Below are 16,180 nucleotides of genomic sequence, written 5' to 3' on the forward strand. Positions count from 1 at the left end.
AAACAGAATAAGGAAAGCCTACTTAATTCCTGCCAAAAGCCTTCCCTGAGCCTTGTCTACATTTAAGCTTTACTCCAATTGCAGCCATTGGTGGAGCTGCACCAGTGTGACCCTGCTCCAGCATAGACAGGAAGAGCGGCTGTTTCCTTCAGTAGAGCTTATCCTAGTTTCAAGCAGCTCCATCAATGGAAACAAGCAGCTCTACCTGCCTGCACTAGGGGTTGGCATCAATGTAACTGCATCAGTGACTGAAATCCTCCATGTAGACAAAGCCATAGTCTGTTCTATCTGCCTGTGGACACTGTGTTTGAGACTGAATGTGTTCACGGGTCTTTGGTCCCAAGCCAGCTCTTTCGAAAACCGAGAATTTTTACTGTGAAATTTCTGTTCTTTGTTGTAAAAAGAATGACTTTATATAAAATCTAGAGAGCTGGGCAAACTGCACTGGTGCGCTGCTCAACACAGGTCATGTGTTCCTATATTATAGCAGAGAAGTCTTGGGAATGAACAACAGGATTCAAATAGTCAAGGATCCAATCAGACTTTTCAGTTGTTCAGGGGTTGTCTACCCAGGGAAATTGACTGACAGAACTAGAGCACTACAATTATATTGCTCTAATTGTGCCAATTTAACTCCCCATGTGGACCCTCTATTCTGGAATAAAAATGACTTTAATCTGAGAAGTGAAGCCATTATTCTGAATTAAAGTCACTTTTATTCCAACATAGAGCATCCACATATGGAATTAGACCAGCATAGCTATACCACTATGATTATACTGTTGTATAATCGTATACTGTCGTTTCCTGTGTAGACATGCCCTAATGCTTCATCCCATCTCTTGTTTTTTACATGTTTGTGTAACTGGGCAGCTGCACCGCTTTGAATCTACAGGAGAAGTAGGGAAATGTCTTGCTTCTTTCTTCTCTACAGTTGAGATAGGGGGTTCTTCCCACTATATACCCCTTCTCCTTTCTAGAGTGTGGAAACAACATATGGCTTATTGTCGAAAAGGGGGCTTTTTATACACTTCTGCTTTGTTAGATGAGTGGGCTGTTTAGTCTGCGTTTTCCAATGGTGCTGATGGTATAAAACATTTTTAAAAAGGTGTTCCTCTGATACTTGTCTGCTGTAGCTGCCTTGGTTGAGTAAGGATGTGAGTGTAGCTGCAGAGGTAAAGGGCATCCTCCTCTTTTGGAAAGCAGGGCTCTGGACTGTGGCCAGCTGCAAGCTGCAGTCAGCCCCAGGCTGTGCTTGCTGCAGACTTCTCAACCCCTGACTCTGAAATGAGGAACAACGAGGGACAGGATAAGGGACATTATTTTTTTTATTGAACACACTGTTTTGTTTAAAAAAAATGTACAAAGCATGCAAAGAGCCCCGACTTGTTTATAATGAAACTATTAGCTGACTGCCTTCTTCAGCAGTACTTGTAATCCAAGACATGCGGCTTGCAACCAAGAAAACTTGCACCCGGCGGTCCCCCACACTTACAGATCTGCCTCTGCCTTCACAAACACCTGTGCTCCTGACCACCCTAACCCTCCAGATCTACCATCTATCATCTCCCCACTCTCCTGATCTACCCCTACCATCACAGCCACAGCTGCCATTTCAGCCCTCCCCCAGGAATACCCTCTCACCATCAGACGTGGCATCTGCCATCCACCTTGCTCCCAAGAGCTTTCCCTGTCTGTTTCCCAGCTGGTGTCGGGAAAGGTGGAGGGTCTCTTACCTGCTTGGTGCCAGGGGTATTCCACAGGTGGAGGTGGGGAGGTGCCACTACCACCTTCTTCCACTGCACAGCACCAGCTGATGGACCCCACTGGGCCACATCCCTTCCCACTGCTGGGCCATGATCCCTGCCGGGTGCTTGGCCAATGGCGAGCCATGAAGGGCAGAGACCACCCACTTCTATCTCCAGCAGCCCCTCTGGGACTTTTCTCTGGTAATGTGGGACAACTGTAAAAATGGGGGCCAGATGTGGGATGTCATACACAAGGCAGGACACTTGAGAGGCATGGGTTGCTGCTGTGTTGTGTACGTATTGTTTACATACAAATAATTTTGTTGTTAAGTTGGTGCTGTCACAAGAAAAATAATACAATAGCTTTACAGGCCTGACAGCAAAATATGACACTATAGCCATGTCTACACTACAGAGCCTACCAGCAGAGCCTATGTTGATATAGCTATGTCAGCACAGCTCCCCTAGAGCGAACACAGCACCTGCCAACAGAGGAGTGTCTCTGCTGGTGCAGGAACACTACCTCCCCAAATGATGTTTGCTATGTCGCCAGAAGCACTCTTCTGTTGGCATAGCTGCATGTACACTGGGGTTTTTGTTGGCATATAACTGTGTTGCTAGATGGTGTTTTTTTTCACACCCCTGACCAACATAGGCATGCCAGTATGTTTTAAGTGGAAACCAAGCCTGAGCCTAATTCATTGCTTGCATAAGCAATTCTAATGCAATTAAGTTCAGTGGAACTGAGCCCACTCACATTAGCTGAAAATATGGACCTGAGATGTCTGAAATATCTGCTGAGTGTGGCAGGCTTGTTTTACTCATTAATTAGGCACTAAGGCTCCTATTCAGTAACGTACTGAAGATATGCTTAACTTTAAGAACCTGCTTCAGTCCTGTTAAGCACGTGCTTAAATGTTTTGCTGAATCAGGGCCTGAAGTTGGAGAGAATAATTCTTCACCTTGTGTTCACACTATTGCCTACTGCATAGGCATCTTCACTGTGTAAACACTCAGACAGAAGCACCTTCCTGTGATCAGCACTCTAATGATAAATTGTAATAGAATACATTACAAGTTACAGTAGAATACATATATTTTTATAGCTTATTCACTTGGATTGTGAGTTCCTCAGATGTCACAAACCAAGAAAACTGGCCATGGTCAATATTTCAAATAGAGCTGCTTGGAAGATATCAAGTATTTTTTGTGGGAAATTTTGGGGAAAAAATGTTTCCAGTATTTGTCTCAGTTTTTGTTTGAAGAACAAAAACAAAAATTCAGAATTGGGAAAACATTTTCAGTCAAAAGTTTATTTTAAAAAAAATGGAACTATTTACTGAAAACCAGAAACTTTTACTTGGAAATTTTTCAGTTATGAATTTGTTTTTTCTATCAAAAAGCTGGATGGTTTAACTGAAAATGAAATTTCTCTGTGAAAAAAATTGTTTCAACTGAAGAGCTATTTTTTTTTTAATTACATTTTGAGAAAAAATTTCAATCGGCTCTGATATCAGGATACTCTAACTTGTGCTTGATCAGCACAAAGAGGGGGGAAGGTGTGCAAAGTATGCAAGTGGGCTTAAAGCACCAATCTGAAAGGAAGAAGAGTACTTTTAAACCACCTGTGAGGGTCTGTGCCATAGATTATGAGTTACCGTAGAAGAGTTTTATTCCGAATACACTCTCGGTCTCTCCCAACCTTCCCTTTCTCCCCTTTCAAGTATACATTTTATATTGCCTATCTCATTTACAAAATTAAAATGAGCAAGATCAACTCACATTCTCCTTCATGTGATTTTGATCCATGACAACCCACAAGAGAAATACATGGAAGCCTATTTTAAAGAAGGACCAATGGGCCTGGATTATTACAAACAGCTTTTTTTTTTAAATGATGAAAAGAGCTTTTTATGTCCATGTTCTAAGAGGAAAAAATTGTCAAAGCTTTAATTGTAAGTATTTACCACTATATGTTCAAACCATTGCACTTTATTTTAGCTGCACAACTGCCATTAAAATCTCACTGCATTGACACTCAGACAACTAAAACCCTGTACAATTCCTTGATAAAAAGCACTAGAATCTATTCTAAAATGCCATAGTAACTCTCATTTGCTATGGAATGAAGTGACAGAAATATCAAGAGGATGAGCAAGAAAATAGAATTAACAGTGATAAAACCAGTGTGTGAGAGTTGGTGAAACAATGTGGAAGTCACATTTATATAAAAAAGAAACATTTTAAATATAAATTCACTTGGATCATGACTTTCTCAAAGTGCCTATTAAACAAATAAACTTTCCAATGTATGTATATCAGACCAGAATTTAGCACTAACATATATATGGATCATATGCCATCTATAAATCCCAAATCTTAATATTCATAGCCACCTAACTTTCCCAAATAACTGTTCTGGCTGCCTACTTATAATTCCTTTGGCAATTGCATTTGACATTATTCACACTCTGCCTCAAATGATGCAAAGTATTTTATAGAGATATTTACAAAGTGTATAAAACACTAAAAATGGTGTGGCATTATCAGTCACGTGGTTTGAGCCAGAACTTTGCCCCACGAGAAAGTAACTAGTTACTTTACTGTGCCAGAAGATTGGTAACTATTTATTTACGCATTTATTATCTGCTCTACGCTGAGGATAAAGAATGAGTTTGAACTACAAAAGCTGAGCCTGCAGGAAGCCCCATCAGTCTCTCCACACTTCTGCTGTCAAACCTATTATAGAGGAAACATTATTCAAACTGCAGGCTCCAAACTCCCAGGTAACTAGGGACAGCAGGAAGCTCTGTTTGATATCAAGTATATTCTTTATCAACCTTTTTGTTGTGATGGGAAGAAATGATCTAACTTTACTTTCATCTTGCTCTGTCCTAACATCACCCAGTAGCTGAATTGCTTTATTGGTATGTCTTGGCCAAAGTCTTTGATGTACAGATCCCTTTGCAGCCATAAATTGTCCATCTTTCAGACAAGGTTTTAAACTTTCCTCATCAAGTTACGCTTTCCATAGGTGCTTCTTTCAAAATAAGAGATGGGCATTTATTGAAACACTCAGCCCTTCTTAGGTACCATAAAATAACCATAATTGACCTCTCTAGTACCCAGGAAAGTCATGTGTATAAGTAACAGGACTTATTACCTGATATTTTTGACTGTCTGATGTTGTACCTAGTGTTGTTTCATAAGCCTTCAGCGGCACTGCCCTATCACAAAAGCCAAAAATCTCTACCAAAACGGCCAGGGGAGTAGCACTAACCAGACAGCCGTGAAAACAAAATCAATTCTTCTCATTTGTGCTGTGGTTTTCTAGTAACACATACCTACAGCTAGCCAAGGAAATGCCAAGAGGGTTGTGTCCTGGAAAGTGCAGCAGCAATGCACTTAGGGTTTATGCTTTACCACTGCAATCACTCCTCACCCACTTCCTTGCACTCTTCAGCTCCATGTCTTCTCCCCTCCACACCTAGCTCCTCTTCACTCTCCGCAGACATTATTCTCACGCCCCATCCCTCACTCCTCTTTCATTCTCCGCCACTAGTCAGCACTCTCTCCCTTTTCTGTAACTAGGTGAGGAATTTTATAAAATCCAGATGAGCGCAACTATTATAATATTCAGTACTTCATATGCGGCACCTGCAAGTTCTTTTGTTATTATTATTGCTATCTGCACAACAACTCTTGGTATTGAAAAGTCCATGCAGGGCAGATGGAAAAAGGCAGAATGAACCTCTGCTGTTTTACAGGGCTAGGGCTGTTTTTCTCATCTCATCAACTACCAAGGAAACGCTTTTGTTATTCACAAAAGTGGGACTAAGAAAGCCCTGAGTTCTGATTCTGCCTTTGTGTAATGGAGAAGTCTGATAGCCAGCTGGCCTAGTGGTCAGGCTGTGGCTCCACCATCCTTTTCAGTCTCTCTATTCTGGAGGGAGCCCTGCTGGGTCATATACGGTCAGCTCCAACTGCTCCTTTATGTTTCCTCTTCTGTTAGGGCTCTATCATGACAGAGGAGAGGGAAGACCAAGGTAGAGGTACCAAGCCCTCTTGGTGCATTGGGTCCCAACCTAGGGCCTTAAAAGGGTATTGCAGTATCAAGACCACATGTTCATCCACCCTAAGTTACACTTCTTGGTGGATCTTTTCATACTAGGCTGGACTTCCTCCCTTTGGGGCATGGTCATAGTCTTAGTAGTAGCAGTTTAGTCCACCGGGGGAGGTGGGGGGAGGGTAACATCCTGCTCTTCAGGACCTCTCATGGGTTCCCACCTCCAAAAGGGGTGTAATGCTGGCAGATCAGATGCCAACTCATGCCAACACCCCTAGGCCTCAACTGAACACTGACTAATACGTTGCTGGAAATCAGAGTGGCTCATCTGTGTGTTAGTATTTTTTAAATAGAAGTTAAGTTTATAAGAATGTGCTTTGTGTTTAGACGTTATGAAATGCTTATAAGGTGCTGCATTCGTTAATCTCACTTATAATATCTGTATCCCATGTTATTCGGTAATATTTAAGTGTTTGCTCTGAAACTGTAAAACCACCAGGAGAAGCATTACCAAGTGTGAAATACTAGTTTGCCACAGGAGAGGTTATCTCCTGCCCAATCAAAGAAAGTCCATAGATTCCACACAAACCATTGTGGAACATCAGAGGACAAAATATTTTATTGCTTGCTCCTCCCACAACTCATGAAGATGAGATGCGCACATGAACTCATCCCATCATCTTGGAATCTGGGGGAAGGGAATAAAAATTCCTGACAGGAAGAAACTGTATCTTTATGCCACTTCAACTCTGAGGGATAAGGATTACTAAGCAAAAGCAAAAGATACCCAATGCCTGACCAGGGTTAGCCTTCAAGGACATATAGAACTTGCTTATTATAGAAGCTTCTACTATCTTTTAAAACCTAAGGCTTGGTCTACACTTACCCGGCGATTCAGCGGCAGTCGATGGGAGTTACGCAAGCTACGCAGAGTAGCTTGCGTAACTCCCGTGGACTGCTGTACTTCTGTTCTGAGCAGTGTCGTCACTGCACTGCGCTACGCCACTTGAGGAGGTGGTTTTAATATGTTGACTTCCTGATCGATTGAGCAGGTCTACACTGACCGCTCAGTCAATCCAGATAAGTCGATCTGACAGTGGCGACTTTGCCGCCGTCAGTTTAGACATACCCTAGGACTGTAATTCTGTGTGTGTATGTTTATCTACTGTAACCTTGTAAATAAGTTTCATTTCTTTTTCTTAGTTAATAAATCTTTAGTTAATTTATTATAGGATTGGCAACAAGCGTTTTCTTTGGTGTCAGATCTAAATTGCAGTGACTGGGAGTTGCCTGAATACTGTTGTGATTTTTGGTGCAAGGGACCATCTGTCACAGAAGTAAACTTGTCTGTGTGTCAAGACAGACTGGAGTATCTAAGGGAACTCTCTGTGATGCCATAGTTAGGCAGTGATAGTGCTTGAGGAGTTCACACCTGATATTTGGTTGGTGAAATATAAGTCTAGAACTCACAGTCAGTTTGGGGTTTGTGCCTGGCTTCTTCACAGTTTGCCTTGAGGTTGGAACACTGGCTCGTGAGCCACTCCCGACAGCTTACCAAGGGGAAGGGATCCAGATCACTGCTACCAGAGTGGTTTTATCAGTGTCATAGCTCTTTCCCGTGGGCTGCCCCTTTTAAACTAGCCCTCTTCCTGTACCATGCTCTGCCGTTGCTGAGGGGCAGGGCTTCTCTATCTCAGTGTTACTCCATGCCTGGCCCTGGCTTAGTGTGGGGTCTGTAAGCCCCATCACAGTCCACCACTGACTTGCTGTGTGGCCTTGAGGAAATCACTTTCTCCCTCTGCTCAGCTTCCTCTCTATAAAATAGGGGAAATAATAACGATTTGCAGTATCTTACTGACGAGCAGACTATCTACCCCTTACCTCTGCCCCCCACACACCGGAGAGTTGGGGGAATTGACTACATGATCAATGTCTGGACAGCGTTCTGAACATGTGAAATGCTACATAAGGGCTACATATCACTATACTTAGTAGTAGTACCCTAGGGATGTTAGACAGAGCAAGCAGAAAAATGCTGCTAGCAGCCTGCCCTGATTCAGGAGTTTGTGTTTTAAACAACCCATCGATAGAGCAGGTTGGGAAATTATTTCCCACCCCCCCTGAAAATTTTCAGCGAAAAGGAATATTTTTCAGTTTTGCTAAAATATTTCTTTGAAAAATTTTTAAGTTTTCATTCCCTCCTCCCCCAGAATTGAACATTTTCATGGTTTTTTTTTAGTTGCTGGAAACCAAAACATTTCCACTTGTTGACCAAAACTCAAAACCTTTTGCCAAAAAAGGACATCTTTCCATGAAAATTCTCATGTTGTTGAAAAGCCATTTTTCCATCATACAAAAGATTGGGTGGAAAATTTTAGACCAGCTCTAAGCACACAACCTCCTGCACCACTTTAGAGGGTGAGAGCCTGATCCCTGAGGAAGGACATTTGCCGTTTTGCTCCTTTGTGATTTTGACTGTTTTGTTGCCTTTGACATAGTGGTCCAGATACTGTGCAGTGCCTGAGGAGTGCACAGCCATGCTAAGGAAATGAGGACGGTACAGAGTTAACCTTTGTGCTCCCCCAGTCCTGTGCAATCTGTGCACTGGGCTGGTCTCCTGACAGCTATCCCAAGGCGCCTGTGAGGCATGCAAAGCTCACTGGGGCAGAAAGAAGCCCTGGTTACGTCCCCTTTCCATCAACCTCATTCCCCAGGCTAGGAACAGGATGGTGAAGGAGCCATCACCCCATCTCTGTATCACTGGAGGATTCCCCTACAATAAGGTGTCGCTCCCAAGGCTAATTAAGCTGCTGAAGGTGCTGGGCTTGTAGGTCTAAGGGTGCATTTTAGTGCAGAGTGGTAATTTTGTGTAGTAGATGGAGGAGATCCAGAATTCACCGAAATGTAAAGCCCACGTGCTCAAGAAAGGAAAACGTTTGAAAAATTGCAGTTGCCATCTTGCACTGGCTGCACGGCACTGAACTAGCATGTTTTTAAAAGTGGACCAAATTCTTCTCTGGTCTTACTCCCCTGACAGAAGCCAAATGACATGTGCACACAGCATGCCAAACACAATTCAAACTGCACAGAAAACCCTAGCTATGAGCTTGTGCCAGTTGGTCCATTCCTGACCCTAGTGACAGAACTCCCATTGACTTCACTGGGATAAGGATCAGACCCGCTATCTCCATATGTCCTGCTCTTACTAGATATTGAAACTAGATGCCAGGGTCTGGTCAGAATCAAACTATTAGCTGCTTATTCACTTTTGAGTGTTAATGAACAGGAATGCCATTGGTTCCAGTTTAGAAGAACCCACTCTTGGATGAGCACAGATCATTGTGTGATAGGTATCCTTGGCATGGAACAAAGTATGAATGTTGGGAACAGTCTTTTGCTGTCATAATAAGGGGTGAACACAAATTTTATTTCTGTCAGGCTTTACAAACATCTACCGGGTGGTGATGACGGACATTATTCTGGGTATAATCTAACTTTAACCTAGTGGGCGTGATTCTGATCTCACTTATTGCAGGTATAATCGGGAGCCACTCTATTTAAGTCTGCATTTACACTGTCATAAAACTGGTGTAAGTGAGATTGGAATCAGGCCCAATGCTTAAAAAAGACAGGATTAAACACAGCCTCGTTTAATAAATAACATTCAATTTTCTGGACAGCTGGCAATCTCCACGCCCTAAGTGTCCAGTTGTAATGACCTGGGTCACATTTTAAGGATTTGATTAGCAGACTGACCAGACTGCCAGTAGCACCCAGGGTAAGTGGCTCCAGCCAGAGCCCTCAAGAATGGAGTGGGTTCTTCAAAAGGAGAACAACCTTCGACCCACAGTCATCATTTTGGCCATCAGGTCAACAGTTGTTTCACAGAACATTGGCAATTGTCTTTCTCCTTGTGTCAGGAGGCTCTTGAAACATTATACGAGGATAATTAAGTGGTGAATAAGGGTCAGTGTGGACAAATAAATCAAACTGATAGTTTGAACACAGACTGATTGAGCAAAAACAAGGAATTCTGCCATGCCTGTTATCGCAGCTCTTGATGTTAACTGACTTTGTTAACATTACATCCAAAGGCAGCAAGTGGAAAGCTTTGTGAGGAATCAAAAGCTGAGCAAAGAGACATGGGCTTTAATTGTTCAGCTTTATTTTTGAAATAAAGACATGCAGTGCATCAATTTAGCTGACTTTAATGGACCACAAAACTGAACCTATTCTTTAGAATGCTAATTGAGTTCTTGCCTCTTGCAGAAAAGGGCTGCAAGAAATGCCAGTGCCATAATCAGACTTGCCAGAAGCTGGACTACAGTTTCACTGAACACGAGCTAGAAACATCCAGGAATTGTAATTATATTGTAAACTTGATATTGTAGAAATCAAGACAATATATTATATTACAAACCCACTAGCTGGTTTATGTGAAAGCTTTCATGATAATAAATTACAGAAATCAAGGTCCTTAACTTAGAGGAGTTTGTTGTGCAAAAGGGGCAGCCAGGCAGTCCTTAATTATTTTATTTTATTTTTAAAAGGCCACAGTATGCCCACTGTATTTCAAAGTATGCCTTAGGAGAAAAGTATTTGAAAATCAACCGGTGTATAAATGCTATTTTTTATGCAGATGTCAGTAAACAGGGAAAATATCATTGACAAAAGACAGTTCCGTTCAAGCTGCTCAGAGAAAGCCAACCCAGCGCTAACAGAGTTGTTATATGTTATGTTTTTGGCATTTCACTGAAACTTCTGTTTGTTGGTTAAAAAAAAAGACCGTTATGACAAAGCTTTCATGTGTGTCTCTAATTCTGTAGCTGCAGTAAACAGTATATATGGCTGTTTAAACTTGTTCTTCCCTTACCAACCTGCACAACTACAGTATATTACTTCTACGGTGTCAGTAGTTGCAGTACAACGTATTACCATTGCAAATAAGGAAAGAATTCTATTGTTTAAACCATGAGTTTCAGTGTCACTGTACTAAAATATGGCTAGATTTTTATAGATTCTTGAATGGCAGCTTCTATTTAATATGCTCTTTTATCTAGAGCATATGTGTTTAATGGGCCAGATCCATTGACTTCATTGAAGCTATACCAATTTACACCAGCTGTGGATCCAGCTCCTGTGATTTAGATAAAAAACCATAAACCCACTTAGTTTAATAATATTTTATAAAAACAAATCATCAAAATTTTCCTGTGCTATATTTTGGGAAGCTAGTCAAATATATTTCATCATATCAGTGTGTATCAGCTCATTTATTCATCCATTCAGAACAGTTAAAAACCCCACAACAGGTTATGAAAATAAAAATAACATTGGAAATAAAATGATTTTTTCTCTTGTTCATACAACATCTTCTCTTTGCAAAGTAGAGGTTTCAGTGTTTGTCAATAACACTATTATTATTTTCTTCATTATTTGTAGAGCGCTGTCAATGTACGAGACATGCTACAGACACAGAAAAACACACATGTCTGTCCCAAATATTTTACAGTCTAGCTCAAACAGTTATGAAATGTAGGATACAATATAATGTTTGTGATTTTTATGTGGCTTCACTTGGTTATTTTTCCATTGTAGGTTATTATGAAATATCTTTGAGTACATTTATTTTTGCACTGCAAAAACTTTCCTTCAGACTAGATAGCCACAAATTTACTATTGTTGGGTTTTTGCATTATAGTGCAATGAAGTACATCTTAAGTGAGTCGGCTAACTATAAATACATAAGGGTAGATAGCTAACATTTAAAATAGCAACAGAATTATACAAAAGCAAATAAATTATAAGGGATGAATTTAATGATAAGCATGTAAAAAAATCTATGGGAAACCTATCTATGAGCCTACATAAATTATGAGTGTTTGCTAAGAAAGGTGTAATGGATTATGGTGAAAGATGAAGGGGAGTTTATACCATATCCAATCAGCCTTTTTCTTAAAGGTCAGGACATTCTGTCTGGGTCCACTTGAGTTTTTGATTCTGCCGTTTCACTATTCAGTGGCACAATGTAACTGTCAGTCTCAACAACAGTTCCTCGATCCACTGGCTCCACTGCTCACAGGGCAACACACAATATTTCACAGCCACAAAACAATTCACCGTCTGCATAGGCGAACCATACGATTTCCATGGGGAGCAATATTGACACACCCTATTGAGTGTTCTTACGGGGGCACTTAAAAGAACACCATCTAAAATCAGACTATAGTTTTACTATTCTTTCCTATTACTAAGTTACCAAATAGCATTTTAATGTTCTGTCATCATAAGATGAAGTTAAATGCAAATGTACTCTCTCCCTCCCAGCCCTTCTTCTCATTTTAACCATTGGAGACAGTTTTACTGCTATGCAAAGTCTTCCTGGTTGGTAAGTAGTTGCATGATAGACATTAGGAAAAATTTAACACATGAATGATGGTTTGTTTGGATTTTCCCCAGTGAGTGTTTACTGTGTTAAATTATTCATTTCTATCTAAAAGAGAAATCCAGAGACAGTCCTTGGAGGAATACAGTGCTGGGCACTGGCTCACTTTTGAGATATGAACTGATCTGCAGAGAGATTTGTGAACACTAAAAGGAATTAGCAATAGGCAGTAGAGTAATTTTAGCCAGAAAGTTGTGGATGGCAATCAAGAAGCTAGCTCTGCAGATTACCTCGCTCTAAATCTGCTGCCCTTAACAAGTTTTACACCTTTTACAAGACTTAACATCTTGACTTGCCTTTTCAAAAGCTAATTTTATCCCCTCGTTTTTGCATCGCTTTATCAGATTTCAGATTATGCAGCAGCTGCAAACTGAAATGGGCACAGGACTGTTAACTGAGGCTGGTGCTGGTTGTTGCACTCAGAGGGGACTGACGCCCTGACCTCTGTGAAGACAAAGACAGGGGAAAGTGCCTGTTTCCTGTGACACAGAAGAGAGTAGAGGCTTCCTCCAAAGTGAGGACAAAGTGAGAACAGCGACTTGGATACAGTGAGAGCTAATGGACTGGGGTTAAAACATCAATGCAATGATTACAATTCAAGGAATACACAGGTCAGTTCAGACTCTGGCTTGGGGTCTGTTGGTGGGGCAACATGGGGAAGTTGGCACTGCCTCTGACCTTGCATGTTCGCAAGCTGGCAGTCTTCATGAGCAGTAGGGAGATAACTTTTAATAAGAATTAGAAATATGTATTAACCATGACTTGGCCGGGACCTTTCTAACACCTGCACATCTCTAGGCTTGATAACATAAGCCATTTTCACGAGGAACAGGTGAACAAAAACTTGGATCACCAATAAAACCTATTTTTGACTGGTCTTTAGGTGTTCAAACGTTATGTTGAGATTGGCCGAGTTGCCTATATTTCCTTTGGGCCACATGCTGGCAAACTGGTGGCAATTGTGGGTGTTATTGACCAGAACAGGGCACTAGTTGATGGCCCCTGCAGTGGTGTAAGAAGGCAGGCTATGCCCTTCAAATGCATGCAGCTAATTGATTTTGTTCTCAAATTCCCACATAGTGCTCGTCAGAAGCACGTGTGAGTTGCCTGGGAGAAAGAAAATAATAATGAAAAATGGACAGCTACAAAGTGGGCAAAGAAGATTGAAGCCATTGAAAAGAAAGCCAAGATGACAGACTTTGATCGCTACAAGGTCATGAAGGCAAAGAAAATGAGGAATAGGACCATCAAGCATGAAGTAAAGGAGCTCCAGAAGCGATCTGCCAAAAAAGCATAAACCCAGTAATCAAATAAAATTCCAGTTTAATATATTACAAACAAAAAATCAACAACTTAGTTACTATAATTGGTCGCCTGGAGGAGAGCTCCTCTAAGCCCCTCCTTGATGTCCAAAGAGACCTGCCATCTTCTTCCTTTGGACTCCCCACACCCTAATGTCCTCTGCATCACAGCCACCTGTTGCCCACGCAGCACCAGGACTGGTGACTACATAATCTGATGGTCACTGCTGGCCTCGAACTCTATGAAATCTATTAAACTGAAGCCACAGGATCCTGTACAGCAAGCACAGAACAAACATATGGACAAAGGGCCAGATCCTCGAAGGTATTTAGGTGCCAAACTAATGTGAAGTAGGTACCTACCTTTGAGCAGCAGCTGCTCTGGCTATAGGCAAGCTAGGCAGCTGCCTAGGGCAAAGGATTTCTAGGCACCTGCCTATGGCAGCAGATTTGATCCCGCCACCCCAACATCATGACAGTGAGGCGGCTGGGACAAATTTGAATGGCTTTGTGACCACCCTGCCCCAGCTCGTAACACCACTTGCTCAAATTGGCCAAGCTACCCCTTCGGGCCAAACCTGAGCAGTGCTGTGATTCTGTGTGCCAGATTGCAATGCCACTTGCTCAAATTTGGCCCAGCTGCCCCTCTGTCATGATAGAAGGGTGGCTGGGCCAAATTTGAGTGGCCCGGGGCGGTGGGCAGCACACTGAAATGTTGCCTGTGGGGGCAGATTTTGTTGAGCAGCTTCTGCCTTTGGGTCTGAGCCTAAAGTGTTCTTCTGCCTCTTCATTCATGGTATCTGCTGCTGTCCCAGACACTGACTCTCAAGTTCATGCTTGAGCCTAGGTTTTGTGATACTTTTGCTTTCTGCAAACAATCTTGCAAATAAAGCCTTGCTCACAGAAATATTTGCATGATAAATGGGGGTCACAAACACCAGTCTAGCGCATCCATGTGTTTTATTCACAAGTGTATCTGTGAATACTTGCTGGCTGTATTCACCCAGCTATGGTTGATACTGTGAGGAATCAGCTCAGACTATCTGGTTCTACTTTGAAAAGTGGCTTTGTATAAATGGCCAGGGTTCTATAGGCATTGTCTCTCGCTGACTCCCAGAGCCGATGTTTTCCGTTTACAAGTAAAAAAGATGCTCTTTTCTTGGAAGCTTACCTTGGAATGTGGAAGCCAAACTGAGTTCTTTCCAGCCCACACACCATTAACAAAAAAGATGCTGCAACCAGAATTGAGTTTGCAATTCTACAGATGACGCACAAGCCAAAATAGAATCCAGCTTGTTCTCCTAGAGCTGGACTTGCTCTCCAGCATTAACAGGAATAAAAAGCAGTAAAAAATCATTCTAATCAGTAAAATTAATAGGTATATGTTAACTATTTTTAAAGGGACCTGCACTACAGTAAGACTCAGTGTACGCTGGAAACAGATCAGCTGAGTAAGAAGGGCGTACACCGGTGGTCACTTTTCAAAGCAGAACCGTATTCCAAGGGGCAAATTCTCACTCCACACTGCTCCTTTTGTGCCAGTCAGATGCTGCAAAGAGAGAAGAGACTAGTCTCAGCTTCCCTGCCATAGATTTCTCTAGCAGGGGGGAATTCCCAGCAAGCGTAGAGTCAGTGGACCTATGCTGCTTTTCCCCCAGCTCTTGGGGCAGGAGGTGTGTCAGGGAAAAGGGTGAGCCTAGCAGAGGTGGGGATGGGGAGTGGCTGGAGCGTGATGCACTCTGGCTATCACCAACTGGCAGATGGTACCCTGGGGACCATTGGCAGCGGGTGTAGGTTAGAGCAGGTCAGACACTGCTCTAACTTGTGCCTGTGGTTGGGGCTAGTGAGAGAATCAGAGAACTCCTTGACAGCCCTCCCTCTGCTGTGCCCGGGGTAAACTGGATATAGCAGGCACGTGGCACCCTATGTTGTGATACAATGTTACATCTTAATTTGAAGCTTTTATTCTCACTAATGAAATGAAGTTAAAGAGAATGAGTTTCTGTCCCCTTAACGGCTGTTGATCCCAGAAAATGACTGCTTCTAACACAGGCTTACTCAGCCAGATCTCCTTCCTTATCATCACAGCCTGATAATGAGAGGAGTCCAATGGCCTCTTTACCCTACTGCTGCATTAGATTTGATTCATTATCTTAACCTCACTAACAGTTTCCAAGAACCCTAATCCAGACGTACTGCAGCACGCTGTGCTGCTTTCATAACAAGACACGATCAAAATGGCAAACGATCACACTTGGGAGCAACACACACGGCATGTGAACTCTGTACTAAAGGGAGTGTGCTATTTATGGGTTTCTGAAGTGAAGTGGGGTGTAAATAGACTTGCTTCTTGTCTTGAAGTTGACGATGTGATCAAAGTCCCCTCTACAAGATGGGCAAACTTATGCATTCCACAGTCCACGACAAGCACATCTGGAGCCAGACAATTCTGAACTGAAACGCTGCTTGCCTAAAGGACGCCCTGTCCGGGGATGGTTTGGGATGTTAAAGGCTGTCTCTGTCACCTTGGATAGGAGATAAAGAGAGCCGGTTAGGAAATCTATGTGGAATAGTTGGAAGTGACTCTGTGTGCACCCTGATCACCATGTGCTCTGACCTG

The 16,180-nt window shown here is 42.2% G+C and overlaps 1 pseudogene; it reads left to right on the top strand.

The window, feature by feature from the left end:
- The window catches only part of LOC137149015 (large ribosomal subunit protein eL14-like), a 28,804-nt pseudogene extending 15,214 nt beyond the window's left edge, over positions 1-13,590 (top strand).
- The last annotated feature ends 2,590 nt before the right edge of the window (positions 13,591-16,180 follow it).

The sequence above is a fragment of the Emydura macquarii genome, unplaced genomic scaffold, assembly GCF_026122565.2.
Source record: "Emydura macquarii macquarii isolate MOO-44397 ecotype Brisbane River unplaced genomic scaffold, CSIRO-AGI_Emac_v2 contig_705, whole genome shotgun sequence".
NCBI classification, from domain to species: Eukaryota; Metazoa; Chordata; order Testudines; family Chelidae; genus Emydura; species Emydura macquarii.